Source organism: Cryptomeria japonica, chromosome 8 (genome assembly GCF_030272615.1).
Source record: "Cryptomeria japonica chromosome 8, Sugi_1.0, whole genome shotgun sequence".
In the NCBI taxonomy this organism is placed as follows: domain Eukaryota; kingdom Viridiplantae; phylum Streptophyta; class Pinopsida; order Cupressales; family Cupressaceae; genus Cryptomeria; species Cryptomeria japonica.
This window is the reverse complement of record NC_081412.1, coordinates 724,957,319-724,967,486: the sequence shown is the minus strand read 5'-3', so window position 1 is coordinate 724,967,486 and position 10,168 is coordinate 724,957,319.

The following is a 10,168-nucleotide window of genomic DNA, read 5'->3' as shown; positions in this document are numbered from 1 at the left end:
AGTTTGTCAGCGGGAATATTCAAGGTTGAGTGTTCAACAAATGCGACTTTATGAGTATCGTCAGGTCCCGGATCAGGTAACAGACTATGGAAATTGCTTGCAAGTCCAAGAATTTGAGGTAGTCAAGGACCTCCCGCCAGCCATCGATTGGACTCAAGACCTGTTGACGTGTATTTTATACACCATCATACACAGAATAAAATACCAATAGGCATCTTATCCTCTCTTGAGAAAATAGTCTCTAACTGCTGAAGATTCGCATAAAGGATCAGTTAGGAAGACTCTAAGGTTCTGTTAGTAGGGTCTCTACGTGTGGACAAACTCCAGTGGTATGATGTGATTTGCTGGAATCACAAGGGGACTTACATGTGATGATTGAACTTCCGATCTGCTTTGCTGGACACAGGCTCTTACTAACTTAGATTTGAAGAAAAAAATGAAAAAAGGATAAGGGCGAAGAGAGGATCTAATCCTAATACTAAGAATGTAGGAGCAATGACTTAATTTTTGATGAAACTCTAACTAGATCTTGTTTTGACATCAATGGAACATCTACACAAGACTAGTGCGATCTTCTAAGGGAAGCTTTATGATGTTCAAATCATCACTGCAGGCATTGATACCATCCAAGTTGATGCATATCAATGAAGAGGCAACAAATTGAAATCGAGCTTAAGCTGAACGATTCCAGTTGACTACACAAGGCAAGTCTGCAATCAACAAACTGCTAGTAGTATGGATATACGAATTCCACCATTAATCAATCGCATTTCCTCCATTCATCTAATCATCTACCATTTAGGATTGAAGACTCAACAAGAAACCATGCAAATTGCAAGAAAACGACATATTTCACCATTACTTCAATGAAAATGGAGTTTGTTTACAATCAATGGCAACAATTTCTTGCCTTGTCCTCCTATTCTACTCTAATTACTATTCTATCAACTATATTCTAACTCTTCCAACTATTTACATGCTATCTCTAACTTATTGCTAATTACAAATGAAATGCCTGGGCTTATATAGTGCCCACAATACAATTTGATGGCTTAGATCAATTCAAGATCAATGGCCAAGATTCAACGATGAAAACCCTAATTAGGGTTTGTTACAACCATTACATAACATTTAATGCTTGACCAATGATAAAATTGTATTGCTTGGACACATGTCCTCTCTAGAAAAATCGACCAATGGATAGCCGGGGTAGGTACATCGGAGTTTGTGCCACCTTCCATGAGTTAAGTACATTGAATCTGGACATGCTAAGGTGGACCACACTGACTGGAGGAGTGATGACTAGGATGCCACCTCATCTGACACTTGTAGCTTGCCAGATATTCAATTTGATGTCGTTGAGAGGCTATCTTTAATTAACTCTTGTCCTAACTCCTTGTGTCCTTGATGTGCAGGATGATGATGTACCTCGCCTTGGAACACTGGATTGAAAGAGGTCACCCCTGTCCTGGCTTGATCGTCCTGGCGAAGACCGTCCTTGATCCGGCTTGATTTTCCTTGATGAGATCTCCATTTGATGCCTACACAACATTTCAAAATTAGCAACATGATTTTGCAATACATAACATAAATTAGAGAGCAAATTTTAGGAAACTTAATGATAAGTCCTTTATTAATCATTTCCTAAAAATGACTGAGCTAAGGGAAAACAAATTTTCAAAATTCAAAATCTAAGCTATGACGATCAAAAACTAAAACAATAAAACAAATATCGCCATACCTCAGTTGAGAGCTAACTCTAGAAATAAAGGAATTTGCCTAGGCAAAATTTGGAATAAGATGGTCTTCAACGTGATCTCCCTTCAAAATAGCAATTTCGCCACCTTTCAAGTTTTTGACGTGATCTTCAATGATAAGGAACGTCCTCTTTGTCAATTCGCCACCCTTGGGGATATCTTTGATGTGTTCTTCAATGTCCTTGGCAAGTTCGCTCAAGTGGAAACACGAACTCCTTTGATAATGCTTGTACCTTCCCTTTGAAATTCGCTCCTCCCCTTGAATGATCTTGGCGCCTTCCTTTGCTTGAAATGACTCTAACACACAACTCGCACTTCTCCTTCCAAGATCGCATGTAAGATGGTGAAATGATAATGTGAAAATAATGATTTTCACTTCTCCTTTATAAGCGCTCTCACCACAATTACCATATAGGCCGACTTTGGAAAAATTAAGCAATTAAAACGATTTTTACATCAATAACAAAGCCGACCTCATAACCTTAGCGCTCCTTTTGTTTTTTTATTAATTAATAAATAATTAATTAAATGCCTTTGTCATTTAAATTAATAAATTCGGTTTTTCTTACAAGGCAAAATAATTAATTAATACCAAACGCAATTTTTAAATGCTTTCAATTAAATATCGATTTTTTTTTAGCATTTAAGATAAATTCAAAAATATTTGCTTGAGCGCCAAATTTTGAAGATGAAAATACGTACCTCATCGCCCTGGTCCCTGACTGAGGGACAGGAGCGATCTACCTTCTTGGTCTTGATTCGTGCAATTTTGACGTCCAAAGTATTTATTTCCACGTTGAATTAGACATTTTTGCTAGGATCTTTGAGCTTGATTGTCTTGTTCTTGCAAATGAATGTCCTTTTGTGGTGATATCGCCCTGGTCCCTTGGAGAGGGACAGGAGCGATCTAGATCTTTTCACTTGAAGTTCTCCGTTCTTGATATCAACTTCTCCTTTATTACCTTTCAAACAACGCTTTGAACCCTTTGCAAGTTTGTTTTGTCATGATCTCCGAAGGAAAATGAGTGCTTTGGCAAATATCGCCCTGGTCCATTCCCGAGGGACAGGAGCGATCTTAGTGTCCTGGCTCAAATTTGCAAACTTTTGATCTTTTTTCTTCGTTCATTGCCTTCCAAAGGACGTCCTTGACCTTGGCTATCCTTGCCTTGTCTTGGTTTTGAAGGAGCATGAGTGTTTTAATAAAAATCGCTTTGGTCCTTGTCCAAAGGACAGGAGCGATATAGGCTCCTTGGCTCAATTGATAACATTTTGACGTCAAAAACCTTTGTATATCATCTTCAAAAGACATCTTAGACCTTGTATGACCTCGCAAAACATTGACTTAACGTGATTTTTGAGAGATTTGGCCAATATAATCAATATCGCTCTGGTCCCTTCCTGAGGGACAGGAGCGAACTTCAAGTTTTTGAGCTTGTCCTTGCTTCCATCAACTTGCCATCACTTTCATCGCGTAGAATGAAGTCCCTTTGATCCCCTTGGATACTTGATGTTTGATAAACTTTCAAAATTTAGAGCTTCATGAGGATTTCGCTCTGGTCCCTTGGAGAGGGACAGGAGCGAACCTAGGTTTTTAAGTGCAAATCCTTCATTTTGGTGATCCTTGTAACTTTGTGCTTGATTGAGACGCTTCGAAATGTCCTTGCCACCTCTCTCCTTGACTTGGAGTGGTTTGAATTTGAGGAAAAGGCAACATAACTAAGATATCGCCCTGGTCCCTTGGAGAGGGACAGGAGCGAATTTGTACTTGTAGTCTCCATCACACTTCGCCAGCTTCCAAATTTATCTTCAACGGTCTCGTAATGTCCCCTTTCATTCATCCATGCCTTGGAATTCATTGTAACTTGGCAAGAAATTTGTCTAAGACAAAAATCGCTCTAGTCCCTTGGAGAGGGACAGGAGCGAACTTGGGCATTTGGGTCCCTTGTTGACGTTTGATAATCTTCAATTTGTCTTCAACGGGCTCAAGTCACATCTTTTCTTGTCTTCAAACCAAAAACTTGCTTGATCTTTGCCCAGATCGTACCTTATGAAGAATTTCGCTCTGGTCCTTCAGTGAGGGACAGGAGCGAATTTGACCCTCTAGGCAAAAACTTCACCATTTCATTGTTTTTGATCAAGTCTGGATGCTCTATCATGCTCATTTCGTCCTTCACCATGCCTTTGATGTCTCAATTCGTCCAAACACGGTCAGGAATAGCTCAAATAAGTATTTTCGCTCTGGTCCCTTGGAGAGGGACAGGAGCGAAATTCGCTCTGGATCCTCAGTGAAGGACATGAGCGAAATTTGACTTTTCGCACTCTCTATCAGGGCAATTTTAATGGAATATAACATTTAAGTATAAGTGACATTTCCTTCTATGTTTCTTCTTTCTTATACTTTAAGTTATATTCCATATATACTTTCAGGATGTTTGAGAGTGGTTTCAGACCTCCAGTAGTTATATTGCAAAATCTAGTTTTTGGAGGTTTTTCAGTTTCCAGACTTAGTCAAATTTCAGGATCAGGACATTCCAGACTTAGCCAAATTTCAGGATCAGGACCTCACTCAAGCCGGACTTGCTATCCATGTGATCACCTGGGCGACACTCAAAATGCAAAGGCTAACCGACAAAACCCTAGAAAACCTAAAGAACAAACCCTAAAAAGCAAAAAACATGGGTCCCCATTTGCAATGGGGCGATGTGTGAAAACGTCACAACAAGACCCTATCTCAAATTTTGAAGCTGTCATGGAGGGTCCAAGAAGGTACACAGATAACTGGCTATCCCAACAGATAGAGAGGCTAACCCATGAGGGAACCCAATTTACATATAATTTGATGGGTAGTCTCAATTCCCAGTCTTCAAAAGATGAAGGAACATCAAGCGCGCCAAAAGAAGAGGTTGAGAAACCTAAAAAGAAGAGAAAGAAAGCAAGAGCCAATAGGGGGACTCGGATGTCAAAAAGGACAAGAAGAGAAAAGATGTCGATCAGGAGGCCAGAGGTTACTTCCTCATCCAAGGACCCCGGTTCAAAAGATGATGTGATTGAACTTGATCACCTTCCAACTCCACCTTCACAGGATAATCCTATTGCATCAGAAGCAAATGATCCACAAATACAAAATGAGCAAGAAGCAGAGGCAAGGATCACTGGTTTGGATGGACTTGAGAATCAGGTCGAGGAAGGAGAGATTGCACCTGATCAAGGAGTTGGTAAACAAGAGCTCACGCAAGAGAGCAGGCATGAGTTGCAGCAGGAAGGCAGCAACAAGGATGACACCACGGTTGAGGGAGAAAGGGAAGAAGATAGAACCCAACAGAACTAAAGAACAACCACTATTACAGGATACCCATCAGTTACTCAGTGAGGTGGGAGAGAACTCAACTGTGAGTAAAGGATTAGATACTGCACCCATTCCACCTTCTGTGTCCAATCAGTTGCAGATAGGCAGTGAATCAGCTGGGGCATTCAAAGAACAGAGTGGGGATTTAGTAGTCACATCTGGACAGACCATCCCTCATGACTGGTTGATAGCCTGGGCACAACGGAAGGCGGTTGTCAAGCCACCAATTAACCTGGAGAATATCTTCTCTCAGATAGTAGAAATAAAAGCTAAAGGAAAGAAAAAGCCAAAGACTTACTCCAGGATTACCAAATATGAACAAAAGAATCGTACAATTTATATTGCTGCCCCACCTGTAGACAAACCAGCAAATCAGGTTGCATTGGCTAACTATAGCATCACGTCCATTCCAATAGGACGAGCAACCAAAGAGCAGGAGAGGGAAGAATTCAAAGATTCTGTACAGAATAGTTCAGACAGTTAGATGAAATTACTGTTGAGAGAGATATGTACCAAGCTCATGCTGAGCAAGCTGAGGGGTACATAGATCACCTATTGAGACCACTGCAACATACCGATGAGTCCCATATTCCCCCATTGGCGTTAGCACTAAGGATTACAGCTGAATTTGAGGGAGCGCGTGACACCGCCAAGGCCGTCAGAAAATGGATCCAGGACATTAAAAGAAAAGGAGAGAAAATCATTATGGATGTGCGAAAAATGGCAAGGTGATTGAAGTAAAGAGAGAATGTTTCAATGTCCATGAGATGGCTGGTATGGTTTTGCCCCTCATGAGGGCTCTTTTCTAGACCCACGCTCAGATTCCCACATTACATACTATCCTAGATCCCTACGACATCAACACTTTCAAGGAGTGGTACTAGATTGCGAACATGAAAAATGATATGAGGGACACGATAAATAAAGAACAAGATGAGTGCGATGAAGTTTTGTCAAGCAAGAAGGATGTTGGTGAAAAGATCTTCAACGCGTTAGTTCCTACTTGGAATAGTAACATGAAAGAGAACGATATAAGATCACGGTGGGAAGATAAACTGAGAATTGATAAAACCACGTACTCCACAGAGGACCTGGAATTTGCCAGTGAGTTGCATGCAAACATATTGGGTTTTGAAGCTCGTCGATCGGTCTGGAGCGAAGAGCTGAAACATGTGGATCGCCACCGAGAGGGTATGCAGTACAAAATACACAATCCTCCTATGCCTCCCAGCAAAGAATTGTTCCAATTGTGCATAAGATTTCAGGATTACGTTCGGGTAGAACGTGCAGCAGGTCGAGACATCTGGAAGGACTACTTGCAAGAAGAAGTTGAATTCTTGGAGAAAGAGTCTACCTTGAGGAAAGAAAAAGTGCTTTCTTGAAATATTTGTTTCTCTCAAGTTCTAAATGCACTTTTTCAGGATAAAGTTTCTTTCCAACTACCAAAGTCATTGTAAATTTTTTGAGCTCCATGCAAGTGCACGTTTTGGAGCAACTTTATGTTTGGTAGTTGGTAGTTATTAGTTAGTTGATGGTTGGTGATGATATTTTGTTATACATTAATGGGTATGGGCAGCCATGTTTTATAGGATGAATCTGGGCCACTTGTAAGATTAAATCTTGGCCATTCATCAATTTTTGAAGGTCTATATATAAGGGATGGTTTCTCCCTTATTTTGTAAGAAGTATAAGATTGTTGCTGAAACTCTGGCGGAATTTATGTAGATTTAATGGTTATTAAAATTGTCTGGTTTCTTTGTGAGTGCATGGTCTCCTTCTTCATCTTTCATTTTTTTCTGTTATGTAGTTTAATTTCAGATGGTATTTTTTAGAATTATATCTGATAGAAACCTTAAGTGTTCACACTATTAAGGATTGATTGATTGTCATTTCCTCTTCCATGGTTAATCTGAACCAGTTTTATGCTCTTGTTCGGTTATTAAATATTAAATGAACGAATATCTGATTCTGAATTTATGTTTAATAGCATGAAAATCCAACTCCCATTGAAGATTGCACTAGTTTTTACAGAGTTGTGCTTCATTAGCTGATGATGTTTAATTTGGTTTTTTCAAGGTTTCTGTCTATTTTTTTGAACATGTTGTCTTAGGTAGATTAATTAGAAATTCTCTCTCTTTCCCTTCCCTTTTTCCCCCTTTTTTATCAAAAATTGAAGTCCGAACAGCATCATGTCAAAGATAAATTTGATGAAATCAAAACTGTAGAATCTTAGGGAACCCGTGCGAACAAAACCGATTCTATCTATCCGTAAGTCCCCTTTGTGTTTCTAGCAAAACACATCAAACAGTTGAGCTATCCTGCAGTCATGACCTGACAGTTGAAACCTTGAGGTCATCCCCATTGATCAATTAAAAACAGCATTAGGGATTTCCTTATTTCAAGAGAGGATAGGATACTCAGCATTCTATTCTGCATTGACCGGAGAAAGTAATAGCGATACGACTTTAGCCACATCAATAGGTAGCATGTAAATAATCTCAATCATCTTAGTTTTCCTATGCTCATGAAAGACAGTCACACAAAACCTAGGATTTCACACTTGAGCTTTTTCCTCTCTTCTTTCCTTCATTCTTACCAAATCCAATGCTAACAACAAATATTTTGGCCCTTTGCACATCTATTTGTACTCTTTCTAGTTTGGTGATTTCCTTCTTTTAAGATTAATCCTCGTGCATTTAGTCATTTGTTTTTCCTTCTTTTCTTTTCATTGTATTTTCTTTGAGTCTATAGTCCCCTTTTTGCCGTTCTTTTATTGTAACTGATGTATATTCCAATCCCATTGACCTATTCTCGACCATCCATGGACATTAATATAATTTCTTTCTCTCTCTAAGCATTTCTATTTAACTTTATTTGAAGAGCTACTCTCTTAGTTTGATCACCTTATCATTCTATGGTAATGTATTGAATGCTAGTGCTACTAGTGTCAACCTATTAAACCTATCCCTACTCCATCTGGTGGTGGAAGAAGATTTTGAAAGACACTAATGAAACCCCAATAGATTACAAAAATCCTGATTATATATTGCACAAGGCCAGATCTGAAGATTTAAAAGAGTTTTGAGTTTGCCTAAAGCCAAACTACTGGTTTCCACTAGGGAGCAGAAGTGAACAAAAAGATCCTATTCAAGAGCCCCTTCTATCGTGCAATGGAAACACATTTGTTCCAATAGTGTAATTAGACCACATATATATTTTGTGCCTGATTCTACTACACATCTTTATATCAGACACTATGTGGAATAGAATGAATGAGATGTTCCCCTCGCAAAGGTTTGTACTCATGAGATGCATATAGTGCAAGTGAGATCGATGAAGCTGCCAAAGGCTACACAATTAATTGTTGTGAAAGGATAAGAACCACATTATTGGTTATGGAAAATGTGGAAAGGGCCTTGCTTCATATCGGAGCTTTGTGTGAAGAAACAATGGTTTTCACCATTTCCAATAGATGGAAAGATTGCGAAGGCAAGTCGTTGACAATAAAGGGTACTCTCCATACACACCCAAACACATCCTCCAATACACTTGATGAAGGGTTACTCCACCCAATATTAATACATCGCAGCCCCGAAGACAGGGAACAGGCTCAAGGTAAACTCTCATCAATGAGAATTCAAGAGGAGTGATGCCTAAATCATGAAAAACACAGCCAATATTGAGAGGGGGGGTGAATCAGTATTGGAGAATTTTAAAAAACTCTAACAAAAGTTGAACCCACTCGAAAAGTAAATAAATGAATGCAAGCTAAGCATATAGACAAACCCTTTTGGGTAAAAAAACCACGGCACAAAAATCTCTTCAATATCTTAAAGTGGGCACCAACCCAGATTACAAAAACATCAAGAAGGCACCAACCCTCTACTCAGCACCAACTGAGAATGATCACTAAACAAGAACTTTTGAGAACACCAACTCTCTTACAAGCAAAAATTTTCAAAGATAAAACTTACAACTCCTTCAATACAATGCTCAGACAAAGGATTTAACACTGCTCGACTCTTATTGCACATTTTGACTGTCTCAATATGATAGTAACATGGTTTCTTTCAACAACACTGTAGACACTAACTTGTCCTTGTGCAATTGTAACAACACATAAGGCGAACTCCACTATAAATTCAGTGTAGGATTTTGAGAAAAGAAAACCTTTCATCATTACAATACTGTTTTGCTTATTCAACGCACGGACACAGAGAAATATATTTTTTGTGTCCACTCTACATCTCAATCACCCCTGAAATCCACGAACAAAAAAATATATATCCCTGTTCAAAAATATATATCTCAAATCGGAAGAATAGCTTGTTGTATTTTCAGTTACAACAAATCTAAAAATAATAATCACTCATTCATGCAACCCAACTCTAGCACCCCTGATGCATGCAGTCAATCTCGAAAAGAATTTTCTGTCAAAAACAACTTTAAAAAAAAAAACGCCATGCATATTCTTCTTTATTTTTGGCATCAAAAATAAACTCCTCATGAAGTAATTAAATGGTCCGACTTATTAAAAAACTTCTATCAAAAGCATTCCACCACAACCCAGCCGCACACGGTGAAATGATTGCAAGTCATAAACTCCCCTAAAATATTTGAATACGAAACAAATTCGAATTCAAAGTAAAACCGATGAATTCAGACTTAAACGCATATACACATATGCCTAAAACAGAAGGCATGATATCTGCCATAATAAATAAATTCGTTCCACCATACAGCAATATTCGACTTAAAACAAAAGGCCCTGCAAAGAAACTAATTATCATCAGCAAAAGTCTCAGACCACTATCATCTATTCTCCAAGCGATTTCTGAAAATACGTCATACATCTTAATTGACCAAGCCGCCAACACTCCTTATTAAGAAATATTAACACTCAACCATGTATGCCAAATATGGTCAAAGGATATTCAAATTGTTGAGACACAGCTGATGATGTGTCACAAAAGAAAATGATGTGGCACAAAAGTTTTAATGTCCAGCCATGCTTGGAAAATATTCACAAAAAAAAATCTTAAGGAAAAGTCTAGTCCCACCAAAA